Source organism: Bos grunniens, chromosome 2 (genome assembly GCF_055505025.1).
Source record: "Bos grunniens cultivar Pamir isolate PY7600 chromosome 2, Bosgru_T2T1.0, whole genome shotgun sequence".
In the NCBI taxonomy this organism is placed as follows: Eukaryota; Metazoa; Chordata; class Mammalia; order Artiodactyla; family Bovidae; genus Bos; species Bos grunniens.
Window position 1 is genome coordinate 110812405 of NC_141166.1, and position 14468 is coordinate 110826872.

The following is a 14468-nucleotide window of genomic DNA, read 5'->3' on the forward strand; positions in this document are numbered from 1 at the left end:
GAATTAATAAAAAGTGATGGAGAAGTTAAAAAAATTCTAATTTAAAAAACTCCCAATTCTCCTGTCCTCTCTAAACATATTGATCAATATATTTATAAATGCAACCCAACTTCTTTCTCATTTTGAAAAACTGAGATTTTTTTTCCCCTTCATGAGAAGAATAAAGCTGTGTGTTTCAAGGTTATATCTCCCTGAAGAGCACCTAATTTTGATTACCTAATAGATCATCTAAAAACACCAAGGGCCCGATTCAATCTCACTTATACTCCACCTGTAAACTCAGCTGATAAAATCTGCTTTTCTCATGGTACAAACCTTAGTGTGACTTGAAGTTTGAAACACAGTGTAATATCTGCACATACCTGAAATATACTGTTGTCCTGAGAACTGTGGCAATGAGGAGTTCAGCCTAATCCAAAATAAGCAAATGGCATGGTAAAGTAGGTGCCCCAGACTCTTGTCAGAATATTCTGTTTATTTCCCAACAAATGCACTTGGAACTTGTAAGAGACCAAGTCTGTAGCATACGTCATAGATTTCATATTAGTGCTTGTAGCATATTATGTTAAGTGACTTTTATTTTAATTTTTTTATTAATTTTTTTGGAGTATAGTTTCTTTGTAATGTTGTGTTAGTTTCTGCTGTACACCAAAGTGATTCAGTTTTATATATATATCATATATAGCTCTTACTCATGCCAGTGATTCAGTTTATATATATATATATATATATATATATATATGAAAGAGTACATACACTCTTTCTTAGATTCCCTTCCCATTTAGGTCCCCACAGAGCACTGAGGAGAGGTCCCCGTGCTAGGCAGTATGTTCTCATCCATTGTCCATTTTATGTAAGGTAGTGTATATGTATCAATTTCAGTCTCCGAATCCATCCCACCCCTTACCTTCTCTCTTGGTAACCATAAGTTTGTTTTCTACATCTGTGACTCTATTTCTGCTTTGCGAATAAGTTCATCTGCACTATTTTTCTAGATCCACATGTAAGCGATACTATGCAATATTTGTCTTTCTCTTTCTGACTTACTTCACTCTATATGACAATCTCTAGGTCCATACGTGTTGCTGCAAATGGCATTATTTCATTCCTTTTTGTGGCTGAGTATGTGTGTGTGTGTGTGTATAGACACACACACACACACACACACACACACTACATCTCTTTTATCCGTTCCCCTGCTGATGGATATTTAGGTTGTTTCCATGTCCTGGCTATTGTAAATAGTGCCACAGTGAACATCCAGGTACATGCATCCTTTCAAATTATGGCTTTCTTCAGATATATGTCCAGGTGTGGGATTGATCCAGCAATATTTTTAGTTTCTTAAGGAAACTCCATACTGTTCTCCATAGTGATTATACTAATTTACATTCCCACCAACAGTGTAAGAGGATTCCCTTTTGTCCACGCTGTCTCCAGCATTTATTGTTTGTAGATTTTTTTTTGTTAGATGACTTTTAGATAAGGTTAGTCTGAATTTACCATCTATACCATTTATTCAAAAAAAGAAAACACATGCTTGAGTTTCATAACGTACATCAAAAAGAATCTGCAGTTGAAATAGACAAGTGATAGTCGGCAGTGAGCTGTGTGCATGGGCTAGGGGTGGAGAGATGGTGGCATGGCTCACACATCTGTCCATGTCCTTTCATTCTCAGCCCTTCCCCAAGTGCAGCTGGGCTCATCATCAAGACGAGGCAGCCATGGGAGAGCAGTGTGTGCTATCCAGCAGTGTCACTTAATAGCTCTGTAACCCTGGGGAAAGTATTTAACCTCTCTGATCCTTGGTATTCAGTTGTCAAATTGGGGCTGAGAATACCTGTCTCAGAAGGTTACTGTAAGGGTGACATTATATAATGTATATGTAGAACCTGGAAGATAATTATAATAATAACTAACATATATAGCTCTTACTCATGCCAGGCTCTGTTCCCTACACTCATCAGTTCACTCAGTGCAGTCAATCAGTCGTGTCTGACTCTTTGCAACCCCATGGACTGCAGCACACCAGGCCTCCCATTGCCAACTCCCAGAGTTTATTCAAACTCATGTCCATTGAGTTGGTGACGCCATCTAGCCATTGCATCCTCTCTCGTCCCCTTCTCTCCTGTCTTCAGTCTTTCCCACCATCAGGGTCTTTTCCAATGAGTCAGTTCTATGCTTCAGGTGGCCAAAGTATTGGAGTTTCAGCTTCAGCATCAGTTCTTCCACTGAATATTCAGGACTGATTTCCTTTAGAATGGACTGGTTAGATCTCCTTGCAGTGCAAGGGACTCTCAAGAGTCTTCTCCAACACCACAGTTCAAAAGCATCATTTGTTCACGGTGCTCAGCTTTCTTTATAGTCCAACTCTCACATCCATACATAACTACTGGAAAAACAATAGCTTTGACTAGGCAGACCTTTGTTGGTAAAATAATGTCTCTGCTTTTTAATATGCTGTCTGGGTTGGTCATAACTTTTCTTCCAAGGAGCAAGCATCTTTTAATTTCATGGCTGCAATCACCATCTGCAGTGATTCTGGAGCCCCCAAAAATAAAGTCTCTCACTATTTCCACTGTTTCCCCATCTATTTGCCAAGAAGTAATGGGACCAGATGCTAGATCTTAGTTTTCTGAACTTTGAGCTTTAAGCCAACTTTTTCATTCTCCTCTTTCACTTTCATCAAGAGAATTTTTAGTTCTTCATTTTCTGCCATAAGGGTGATGTCATCTGCATATCTGAGGTTATTGATATTTCTCCCAGCAATCTTGATTCCAGCTTGTGCTTCATCCAGCCCGGCGTTTCTCATGATGTACTCTGTATATTCGTTAAATAAGCAGGATGACAATATACAGCCTTGACATACTTCTTTCTCTATTTGGAACCAGTCTGTTGTTCTATGTCCAGTTCTAACTGTTGCTTCCTGACCTGTATACAGATTTCTCAAGAGGCAGGTCAGGTGGTCTGGTATTCCCATCTCTTTCAGAATTTTCCAGAATTTGTTGTGGCCCACACAATCAAAGGCTTTGGCATAGTCAATAAAACAGAAGTAGATATTTTTCTGGAACTCTCTTGCTTTTTCGATGATCTAACGGATGGTGGTAATTTGATCTCTGGTTCCTAAATCCAGCTTGAACATCTGGAAGTTCACGGTTCATGTACTGTTGAAGCCTGGCTTGGAGAATTTTGAGCATTACTTTGCTAATGTGTAAGATGAGTGCAATTGTGCAGTAGTTTGAGTATTCTTTGGCATTACCTTTCTTTGGGATTGGAATGAAAACTGACCTTTTCCAGTCTATGGCCACTACTGACTTTTCCAAATTTGCTGGCATATTGAGTGCAACACTTTCACAGCATCATCTTTTAGGATTTGAAATAGGTCAACTGGAATTCCATCACCTCCATTAGCTTTGTTCGTACTGATGCTTTCCAAGGCCCACTTGATTTCACATTCCAGGATGTCTGGCTCTAGGTTGTGATCACACTATCGTTTTTATCTGGGTCATGAAGATCTTTTTTGTATAGTTCTTCTGTGTATTCTTGCCACCTCTTCTTAATATCTTCTGCTTCTGTTAGGTCCATACCTTTTCTGTCCTTTATTGTGCCCATCTTTGCATGAAATGTTCCCTTGGTATCTCTAAGTTCCTTGAAGAGATCTCTAGACTTTCCCATTCTATTGTTTTCCTCTATTTCTTTACATTGATCGCTGAGGAAACCTTCTTATCTCTCCTTGCTATTCTTTGGAACTCTGCATTCAAATGGGTATATCTTTCCTTTTCTCCTTTGCCTTTTGCTTCTCTCCTATTCACAGCTATGTGTAAGGCCTCCTCAGACAACCATTTTGCTTTTTTGCATTTCTTTTCCATGGGGATGGTCTTGATCACTGCCTTCTGTACAATGTCATGAACTTCCGTCCATAGTTCTTCAGGCACTCTATCAGATCTAATTCCTTGAATCTATTTGTCACTTCCACTATATAATCATAAGGGATTTGATTCAGACTTAAATTGAAGAAAGTAGAGAAAACCACTAGACCATTCAGATATGACCTACATGTCATATACTTTGCTTAATCCTCACAGTTCTGTAAAGTAGTTCTAATATTATCCCTATTTAATAGAAAGTGAGGTCAAAAGAGGCCATGTCCCAAGACCACAGCTGTTAAGGAGTAGAGCTGGAATTTCAACCCCAAGAAGACTTGCTTCATGTGCATTTGTGCCCAGCCAACAGTGGCTGTTATTTTTATGTTTTGTAATTGGCCATATCACCGTTCTGAAACTGACTTTTGAAAGTGTCACTGGCTCCTTCCTTTTCCCTGCCATCGTGGGATGTGTGGTTGATTCTGTTCTTCTCACAAGACTTTCAGGATCAAGTAATTCCTGGCCAAGAAACAAAAGCAGAACTGTCCAATCCCCCAGTGGATTCTAATAGGAAAACTAGTCTTAAAATCAGGTACAACTCTAAGAGGAGCCAGTGGAGAAGAACCAAGCTGGGTCTGTATGCACTTGCATATACTTCTTACCACAACAAGATGAAGACATCACCACTCTCTGGAGAGTTGGGCATTTGTGAGAAGTAGGGAGGGATATTATTTTTCTTTTTGTTTCTTTGCCTCTGTACTAGTAGGTTCAGTAATAAATGTGTGAAACCTCTAGTTTAGGAAAAAAGAAAGTGTCAATGACCTCATTTTTGACACCTCTGGAATCTGTTGTCCAATTTCTGTTTATTTAGACTTCAGCTTGCCGACTTCCACAGCTCAGGACACACACACACACACACACTCCTCAGCTCCCTTCTCAAGGGTGCAGGCCCTTCAAGCTCAGCCTGGGGGAACCAGCCCTAGCAGGAGTCACAGCGCTTGAAGCGCAGACAACCTTAGCTCCCCCCACATCCCAGGGCATACCTCGTACAGGCTGAGCACTTCTGTCTCCGCTGCAGCCGGCCATGTGTTTCTACATAAGTAGGGAGCAGTGGGACAGGAAATTGTTGCCAGGACCCTGGAAGGCAGAACCCACAGTGCATGGCACCTGTCTGTGAAGTGAAGTGAAAGTTGCTCAGTCATGTCTGACTCTTTGCCACCCCATGAACTATACAGTCCTTGGAATTCTCCAGGACTGAATACTGGAATGGGTAGACTTTCCCTTCTTCAGGGGATCTTCCCAACCCAGGGATCGAAGCCAGGTCTCCTGCATTGCAGGCAGATCCTTTACCAGCTGAGCCACAAGGGAAGCCCAAGAATACTGGAGTGGGTAGCCTATCCCATCTCCAGCAGATCTTCCCAACCCAGGAATCAAACCAGGGTCTCCTGCATCGCAGGCAGATTCTTTACCAACCGAGCTATCAGGGAAGCCATGGGAGGAGACAAATGCTACAGACAGGGAAGAGTTAAGCAGGATGCCACTATTTTTAGCATGGGGAAGGGTCTTTTTAGAGAATATATGTTGGAGAGATTAAGAGCTTAGCGTCTGAAATCAGGTTGTAGTCTAGCATTGCCACTGAGAATTTTCACCTTGAACAGGTTACTTAACCTCTCTGAGCCTCAGTTTCTTTATCTGTAAAATGGGAGTTCTAGTTAGCACTTAACCACTTGAGATTAAGACTGCTGTGAAAGAAAATCCCAAATAACAGTGGCTTAAATAAGGTAGATTTTTATTTCTTTTCACATAAAGTAAGCTGGGTGTTAAAACTTGCATGTACTGCTGGTCTGGCAGGGCACGTGGCACCCACCCAGACTCCTGCCCTCGTGCTGCCCATTAAGTGTTGTTTCCATTCCCTCATGGACCAAGATAGCTGCTGTAGCTCCAACATTTATGGGCAGATGGAAGGAGATAAAAATGAAAGTTTCCTTCCTTGAAGAAGACTTTCTGGCAAATCCATACGATATATTGTTAACTGCAATTTATCACGTAGCCACATCTAGCTACAAAGGAAGATAAGGAATGCAGTCCTTGAACAGGGCAGCCACAGGCTCAGGTTGGTACCAAGGTGCTATCCTTATGGCTCGTGAAGAGCATGTAGACACGTAGTAATCCACAATTAGGTTCTTTATGGAGTGTTAAAAGAAGTGAGGTACAGACTGAAAGTTCAGCAAATGTAAGTGGTCACAGTGAATTTTGTAACTCACAACAACAATGATGCCAACAGATGAGAGAGTCAGGAAGTAGATCCAGGTGGTGGATGTTGAGGAAAGCCAATCGTGACCCCCACCAAGGCTGACCTGTGGGCTGGGAGAGATGAGATTGTAAGGATAAGATGGGAAAATGGAGTGGCCTGGTTGATACCCTTCCTGGGTCTTCTCCCAAGGGCTGTGATGGTCTTCCAGTTTGATGCTAAGCCCCAGATTCTTGCCTGCTTGCTCCTCCATTCTGAGGACACTATAGTTTCCATTGTGAAGTTTCCACCGGCTATGGTGAAAAAAACACATCTGGGTTGGGATCAGTAAGTGTTTTAATTAGAAATGGAAATGAAGGCTCATGTTGTAGTACTACATTCTTCCAGCCTACTGATAATTTCTGGCAGGGTTAAAAATAGCAGATATCACCCTTTGAGGGTGATGAAGAAAGGGCTGGTTTTTGTTGTTGTTTGTTTTTAAGTGGATTCAAAATTTATAACAGTGATTTTAAATATGGTAAGTCATCATAGATACTTTTGATCTTTCATCTCCTTCTAGGTATGTGTGTGACTTCTGGTGACCCCTCACTATTTTTATTTGAAACTTGATCAAGTGTGTGATATAGCTATCATACTAGGTTAATGAGTGGGGGGAAATATCCCATAATTGATTTTTTATGTGAAGGACTATTGATTGGCTTTTTGAAAGAAGAATTTTATTTAAAGTGTTCTATATTTTAGTGATTGAATTCCAGTTGAGCTATTTCAAATCCTGAAAGATGATGCTGTGAAAGTGCTACACTCAATATGCCAGCAAATTTGGAAAACTCAGCAGTGGCCACAGGACTAGAAAAGGTCAGTTTTCATTCCAATCCTAAAGAAAGCAATGCCAAAGAATGCTCAAACTACTGCACAATTACACTCATCTCACACGCTAGTAAAGTAATGCTCAAAATTCTCCAAGCCAGGCTCCAGCAATACCTGAACCTGAACTTCCAGATGTTCAAGCTGGTTTTAGAAAAGGCAGAGGAACCAGAGATCAAATTGCCAACATCCGCTGGATCATCAAAAAAGCCAGAGAGTTCCAGAAAAACATCTATTTCTGCTTTATTGACTATGCCAAAGCCTTTGACTGTGTGGATCACAATAAACTGTGGAAAATTCATAAAGAGATGGGAATACCAGACCACCTGACCTGCCTCTTGAGAAACCTATATGCAGGTTAGGAAGCAACAGTTAGAACTGGACATGGAACAACAGACTGGTTCCAAATAGGAAAAGGAGTATGTCAAGGCTGTATATTGTCACCCTGCTTATTTAACTTCTATGCTGAGTACATCATGAGAAACACTGGGCTGGAAGAAGCACAAGGTGGAATCAAGATTGCCGGGAGAAATCTCAATAACCTCAGATATACAGATGATACCACCCTTGTGGCAGAAAGTGAAGAGGAACTAAAAAGCCTCTTGATGAAAGTGAAAGTGGAGAATGAAAAAGTTGGCTTAAAACTCAACATTCAGAAAACTAAGATCATGGCATCTGGTCCCATCATTTCATGGGAAATAGATGCGGAAACAGTGGAAACAGTGTCAGACTTTATTTTTGGGGGCTCCAAAATCACTGCAGATGGTGATTGCAGTCATGAAATTAAAAGATGCTTACTCCTTGGAAGGAAAGTTATGACCAACCTAGATAGCATATTCAAAAGCAGAGACATTACTTTGCCAACAAAGGTCTGTCTAATCAAGGCTATGGTTTTTCTAGTGGTCATGTATGGATGTGAGAGTTGGACTGTGAAGAAAGCTGAGTGCTAAAGAATTGATGCTTTTGAACTATGGTGTTGGAGAAGACTCTTGAGAGTCCCTTGGACTGGAAGGAGATCCAACCAGTCCATTCTAAAGGAGATCAGTCTTGGGTGTTCTTTGGAAGGACTGATGCTAAAGCTGAAACTCCAGTACTTCGGCCACCTCATGCGAAGAGTTGACTCATTGAAAAAGACTCTGATGCTGGGAGGGCTTGGGGGCAGGAGGAAAAGGGGACGACAGAGGATGAGATGGCTGGATGGCATCACCGACTCGATGGACATGAGTTTGAGTGAACTCTGGGAGTTGGTGATGGACCAGGGACCCCTGGCATGCTGCAATTCATGGAGTCACAAAGAGTCAGACACAACTGAGCGACTAAACTGAACCGAACTGATATTTTAGTGAATAGTGAGAATTCTTCCTTTCAGTGGAGGCCCAAAACTTAAACTCTTAGACTCAGGCAGTCTTCCTCACACAGGTGCAGTAAACGTGGCCTTGATCATCCCGTGATATGGGTTGAATTGTGCCCCTAAAATTTCATATGTTGAAGTCCCAACTCTCCATATCTCAGAATGTGACCTTATTTGGAAATAGGGACATTGTACCTGTAATTAGTTGAGATGAAATCATATTAGAGTAGGGTGGATGCCTAATTTGGTGTAACTAGTGAAATTCCCTGGTGGCTCAGATGGTAAAGAATCTGCCTTAAATGTGGGAGACCTGGGTTCCATCCCAGGGTCGGGAAGATCCCCTGGAGGAGGGCATGGCAACCCACTCCAGTATTCTTGCCTGGAGAATTCCATGGACAGAAGAGCCTGGCAGGCTACAGTCCATGGGTCACAAAGAGTGACCTTTAAAAGGGGGAATTTGAATTCAGACACAGCCAGAGAAAATGCCATGTGAAGATTGGAGCTATGTTGCCACAAGGCAAGGAACCACCGTCAGCTACAAAAGAGGCTTGAGTAGATCCTTCTCTAGCACCTTCAGAGGCAGCATGGCTCTACCTATCTTAAATCTTGATCTCAGACTTCTAGGCTCCAGAACTGTGAGAGAATAAATATCAGTTTGTGGTACTTTGTTACAGCAGCCCTAGGAAACCAATATAGCCCATGACTTGGTGGTTGAAAGTCAAGTGAAAGTGTTAGTCACTCAGTCGTGTCCAACTCTTTGTGACCCCACAGACTGTAGCCCACCAGGCTCCTCTGTCCTTGGAATTCTCCAGGCAAGAATACTGGAGTGGGTTGCTATGCCCTTCTCCAGGGTGTCTTCCTGACCCAGGGATGGAACCCGGGTCTCCTGCATTGCAGGCAGATTCTTTACCATCTGAGCCACCAGGGAAGCTTGGCTTTGTGGTTCAATGTCTTCAAGTCATTTGTTCTCTCCAGGCCTCTGCTTCCTAAGTTGTGGATGAGGATAGCAATGTCTACCCATCTACCAGTGAGGATAGTGTAAAATCCTTTAGTACCCACAACCTCAGCACAACCTCAAGTATTAGTATTACACCACAGAGTCATAGTGTATTTTCTTCCTTTACTTTCCTTCCTCCCTTTTTTCTCTTTCCTTTTTTAAAAAAAATGTCTCAAATGTTAAGGGTTTGTGTTAAATTCCTCTTCCCAAGCCTATTGACCAATAGTAAAAGAGGGATGTTTTTGTACTTGTCAATGATTTGCTGGCCTTTATTGAGAACTTCAAGAACCAAATATACTTTTTGCTCTAAGATTTCATAGTCACATGTGCTTCTCTGAGAGGAACAACTTACAATAGAAAGAGATGACCAGTTGGTGTCATCCTGCATCCCAGCACTAACCACCAGATCACCTTTTTAGAATGCTGTGTTAGAAGGATTCAGAGGCTACATCCAGGATAGAGGACCGTGATCACTTAGTGATATTTGCTGTGAACCTGAACTGGGTAACTTGTACCACTGTAGATCTTTTTAATTATGACCAGGGTCTCTGCTATGTGAAAATCTTTGTTCTTGGCAAAACTCATTCCAAAGCAAAGAAAGTTTACCCTCAACTAAATAAGATATAGCATAAAAGATACTTGAGAGTTAAAATAAAATTAGTTGAATAAATTTGGAATTGTGTATGTGAGAAGCACAGACATTAATCATGAGGAATTATTTAAAGCTTGTCATGTGTCACAGTGAAGTGGATTTTACATGCGCTGTTTCTGTGACTCCTCACTGCTGCCATATGAGGCAGGTCACTACTCAGATCCAGGGCTGAGCACCTTAGGGATTCAGTGACCAGCCTGTGCTCTCGCAGCTGGACCTACTAGAAACTGGCAGAACTAAAATTCAAACCCAGTTCTGCATCATAGTACAATATCTCTTCTGAGTCTCATGATGCTGCAGCGTGTGTGTGTGTTTAATGGATGTGAAATTCACATAACATAATATTAACCACTTTAGAGTGAATAATTCAGTGGCATTCGGTACATACACAATGTTGTGCAACCACCACTTACACCTAGTTCCAAAACATTTTAATTATTACAAAGGAAGCCCTGTACCCACCAAGAAGTTACTCTCTATTTCCTCCTCCCCTCTAGCCCCTGGCTGATACTAATCTACTTTCTACTTCTGCTTTCTTGATGAATTTACCTAGTCTGGATATTTCATATAAATGAAATCATACTACAGGTGACCTTCTGTGTGTTTTTGAGATTCGTTCATGTTGTAGCATATATCAGTATTTCATTACTTTTTTATGGCTGAATGATACTGTATGTATGTTTTTGAGGCAGAATGTCAACAGCCACTCCACCGCCCCGAAACACACCTTTTTCCATGTGGAGATATGAAGAGGACCCATGTCTGGCTGCTCAGATTTCTCCTGTACTTTCCCTTGTCATTCCATACATGGTACCAAGGGTGATCAGACTGTTGAATACCTGTCAAAATCACGCTTCTTCTTCCCCTGTACCCATATAAGTTAGGAGTGTTTGGACATGGTCTTTTGTCCACCTCATATCCATGGCCAAAGCACCCAGAGCCTCTGGAGGTGAGAGCACTAACTATAGTATAGGATATGTGGTTTCCCCTATCTCCTCCCAACTTAGGCTGGTAGTTTTGCTATCTGGCTTCTTATGGGTGCCCAGAATATTCCATCATACAGGTCTCTGGTGTTCCTAGGTGATGACTCAGCTTTGTGCTATAATAGGGCAAGAGCTTCCATGCTACTCTCCTTGGTTCTACAACTGCAGTCATTGGAAACCATCCCTCATAAGTCAGCATCTTTCCAAACCCCTAAACTGCTCAAGTCATGCCCTCCTCACAATCATACTGTGGCTTTGCATTACTGAAAGAATACACCAAGGCTCTTCAGTACACTAAGCCATTCAGAATAGACTGTCTATGCAATAGCATTTTCTCTTCCATACTCTTTGCATTTTCTAGCAAAGTTGAATAAGTGGGCCATCCCCTGCCTCCTTAACTTGAATTAGGTCCCCTTTCCTTCATGCTTTCATGTCAGCATGGTACCTTTGACAGATCTTCATAATAAGGAAGGGAGAGCAGCAGGTCAAGCCATTCGGAAATTATTGGTTTGTATGTCTATCTCCCCACTCACATTTTGAGTACCTTGGGAGCAGAGAATGTCTTTCTGTTTTGTATCCTTAATATCTGGCTCAGTTTCTAGCACATGGCAGGAATCATAAACATCAGTTCCTTCTGAAGAAACAAGAACCCTAGAGAGGAGGTGCTATCTTCAAAATTATGCACAGCATATGATGGACCTGGTTAGAAGTTGGATGTTATGACTCATAATCTTTGAACAGTCTCTTCTAGCCAAAAATATAACATTAGGAAGATTATGAGAGGTGTAAAAGGTAGTCAGATTCACTCTCCTAACATACATATGGGCTTCCCTGGTGGCTCGGTGGTAAAGAATCCACCTGCAATGCAGGAAACATGGTCTGGATCCCTGAGTCAGAAAGATTCCCTGGAGAAGGAAATGACAACCCACTCCAGTATTCTCCCTGGAAAATCCCATGGACAGAGGAGCCTGGTAGGCTACAGTCCATGGGGTCGCAAAGAGTTGGACACAACTGAATGACTAACAGCAACAAACAACATACGTATACTTTCCCAGAGCAAAAATAAAATTGCAACAGTTAGAAACATGATAGGATTGGTAAAAGTGAATGATGACAACTACATAGTTGCCTGTGGATTATTTTTTGTTTGTTTTGGTTGCTTTGAATATATGGAAATAACATCAAAACAAATCCCTTCCCCAGCACTCTTAGTGGTTATTACCCTCCAACAACTTCTGCCCGCTCCTCTCCATTTCACCTATTCCCTTTCCCCTGACCCCAATCCACTGCTGCTATTCCCACCATACATCCTTCATCATTTGGTTCAGAAGTCCAGGAGACGTTGAAGAGGAGCCATTTCTGAACCCAGGATTAAGAGAAAAAGCTATGTTCTCATAGCACGTGATGTTTCAGGACCATGATCAGTGACATGACATTCTACAGAGCTGGCAATTTCCTTTCTTTTCTGTTATTTTAAATTGATGTATGGGCTCCCTAGGTGGTACAGTGGTAAAGAATCTGCCTGCTAGTGTTGGAGATGCAAGACACTTGGGTTCAATTCCTGGTTTGGGAGGACCCCCTGAAGTAGGAAATGGCAACCCTCTCCAGTATTGCCTGGAAAGTGCCATGGACAGAGGAGCCCGGCAGGCTACAGTCCATAGGGTCACAAAGAGTCAGACATGACAGAGCGCCACCACCACCGCCACTGCCACCATGTCGTTGATTTACAGTATTATATAGGTTTCAGATATATAACACAGTGATTCAGTTTTTTATAGACTGTACTTCATTTAAAGTTATTACAAAATAATGGCTCTATTTCCCTGTGCTGTATAATATGTCCTTGTTGGTTATTTATTTTATATATGAGAGTTTGTATTTCTTAATTCCACACCCCTATCTTGCCACCTTCCCCCTTTCCTCTTCCCACTGGTAACCTCTACTTTGTTCTCTGTATCTGTGAGTCTGTTTCTTTTTAATATGCAGACTTTTTTTTTTTATTAGATTCCACATGTAAGTGATAACATAGAGTATTTGTCTTTCCCAGTCTGACTTATTTCACTAAGCATAATTCCCACTAGATCTATCCACATTGTTGTGAAAGGCAGAATTTAATTATTTTTTATGGCTTAGTAATATTTCATTGTATATCTATATATACCACATCTTCTTTATCCACACATCAGTTGATGGACATGTAGGTTGATTTCTTATATTAGCTATTGTAAATTATACTGCTCTGAACTTTGGAGTGCATGTACCTTTTTGAATTAATGTTTTAATTCAAATTTTCTTCAGATGTGTATCCAGGAGCGGAATTGCTGGATCATATCAAACGGTAGTTCTATTTTTTGGTGTTTGAAGAACCACCATATTGTTTTCCACCATGGCTGCACCAACTTCCTTTCCCATCAGTAGTGTACTGGAGTTCCCTTTCCATCTTCACCATTTGTTGTTTGTAGACTTTTTGATGATAGACATTTTGACAGGTGTGAAGTGATATCTCATTGTACTTATTTGCATTTCTCTGGTGATTGGCAATGTAGAGCATCGTTTTCTGTGCCTATTGGCCATCTGTATATATCTTTGGCCAAATATCTATTCAGATCTTCCGCCCATTTTTACTGAGGCCTTTTTTAAAAACTGAGTTGTATGAGCTGTTTATATGTTTCAAATATTAACCCCTTGTTGGTCATATCATTTGCAAACACTTTCTACTATTCCATAGATTGTCCTTTCATTTTGTTGAGTATTTCCTTTGCTGTGCAAAATGTTTTAAGTTTAATTAGGTCTCTTTTCTTTATTTTTGCCTTAAGAGACAGATCCAAAGAAAATACTGCTACAATTTATGTCAAAGAGTGTTCTGCCTATATTCTCTTCTAGGAGTCTTATGATTTCTGGTCTTACATTTAGCTCTTTAATTTTAGTTTTATTTATTTTAAATAAATTAAAATAATAAATTAAAATAAATTTTAATTTATTTTTATATATGATATGAGAAAATGTTCTAGTATCTATTTCTTCACTTTTAACTGGCCAGTCTTCCCAGCACCACTAATTGGAAAGACTGTCTCCACCATTGTATATTCTTTGCCTTAGATTAGTTGACCATATATGCATGAGTTTATTCCTGGCCTCTCTATTTTGCTCTATTGATCGATGTGTCTGTTTTTGTGCCAGTACCATGCTGTTTTGATTACCATACCTTTTCTTATGTCAAGGAATCTGATGGCTTCAGCTTTGTCCTTTTTTTCTCAAGATTGCTTTCTCAATACAGGGTCTTTGGGTACTCTGTATTAATTTTAGGATTATTTATTCTAGTTCTAGTGAAAAATTCCTTGGGTTTTTTGATAGGGATTGCATTAAATCTGTAGGTTTCTTTGGGTAGTATGGATATTTTAACAATAGTAATTCTTCAGCCCAAGAACATGGGATATCTTTGTGTCACCTTCAATTTACCTCATCACCGCTTTGTAGTTTTCAGAGTACAGGTCTTTCACCTCCTCG

The 14468-nt window shown here is 40.8% G+C and overlaps 1 protein-coding gene and 1 pseudogene across 4 annotated transcripts in view; both read left to right on the top strand.

Moving 5' to 3' along the window:
- Positions 1–14468, top strand: part of MYO3B (myosin IIIB) — a 519880-nt gene that overhangs the window by 215234 nt on the left and 290178 nt on the right. The gene's annotated exons all lie outside the window — the stretch shown is intronic.
- On the top strand, positions 4356–4582 carry LOC147378511 (large ribosomal subunit protein eL39-like; annotated as a pseudogene).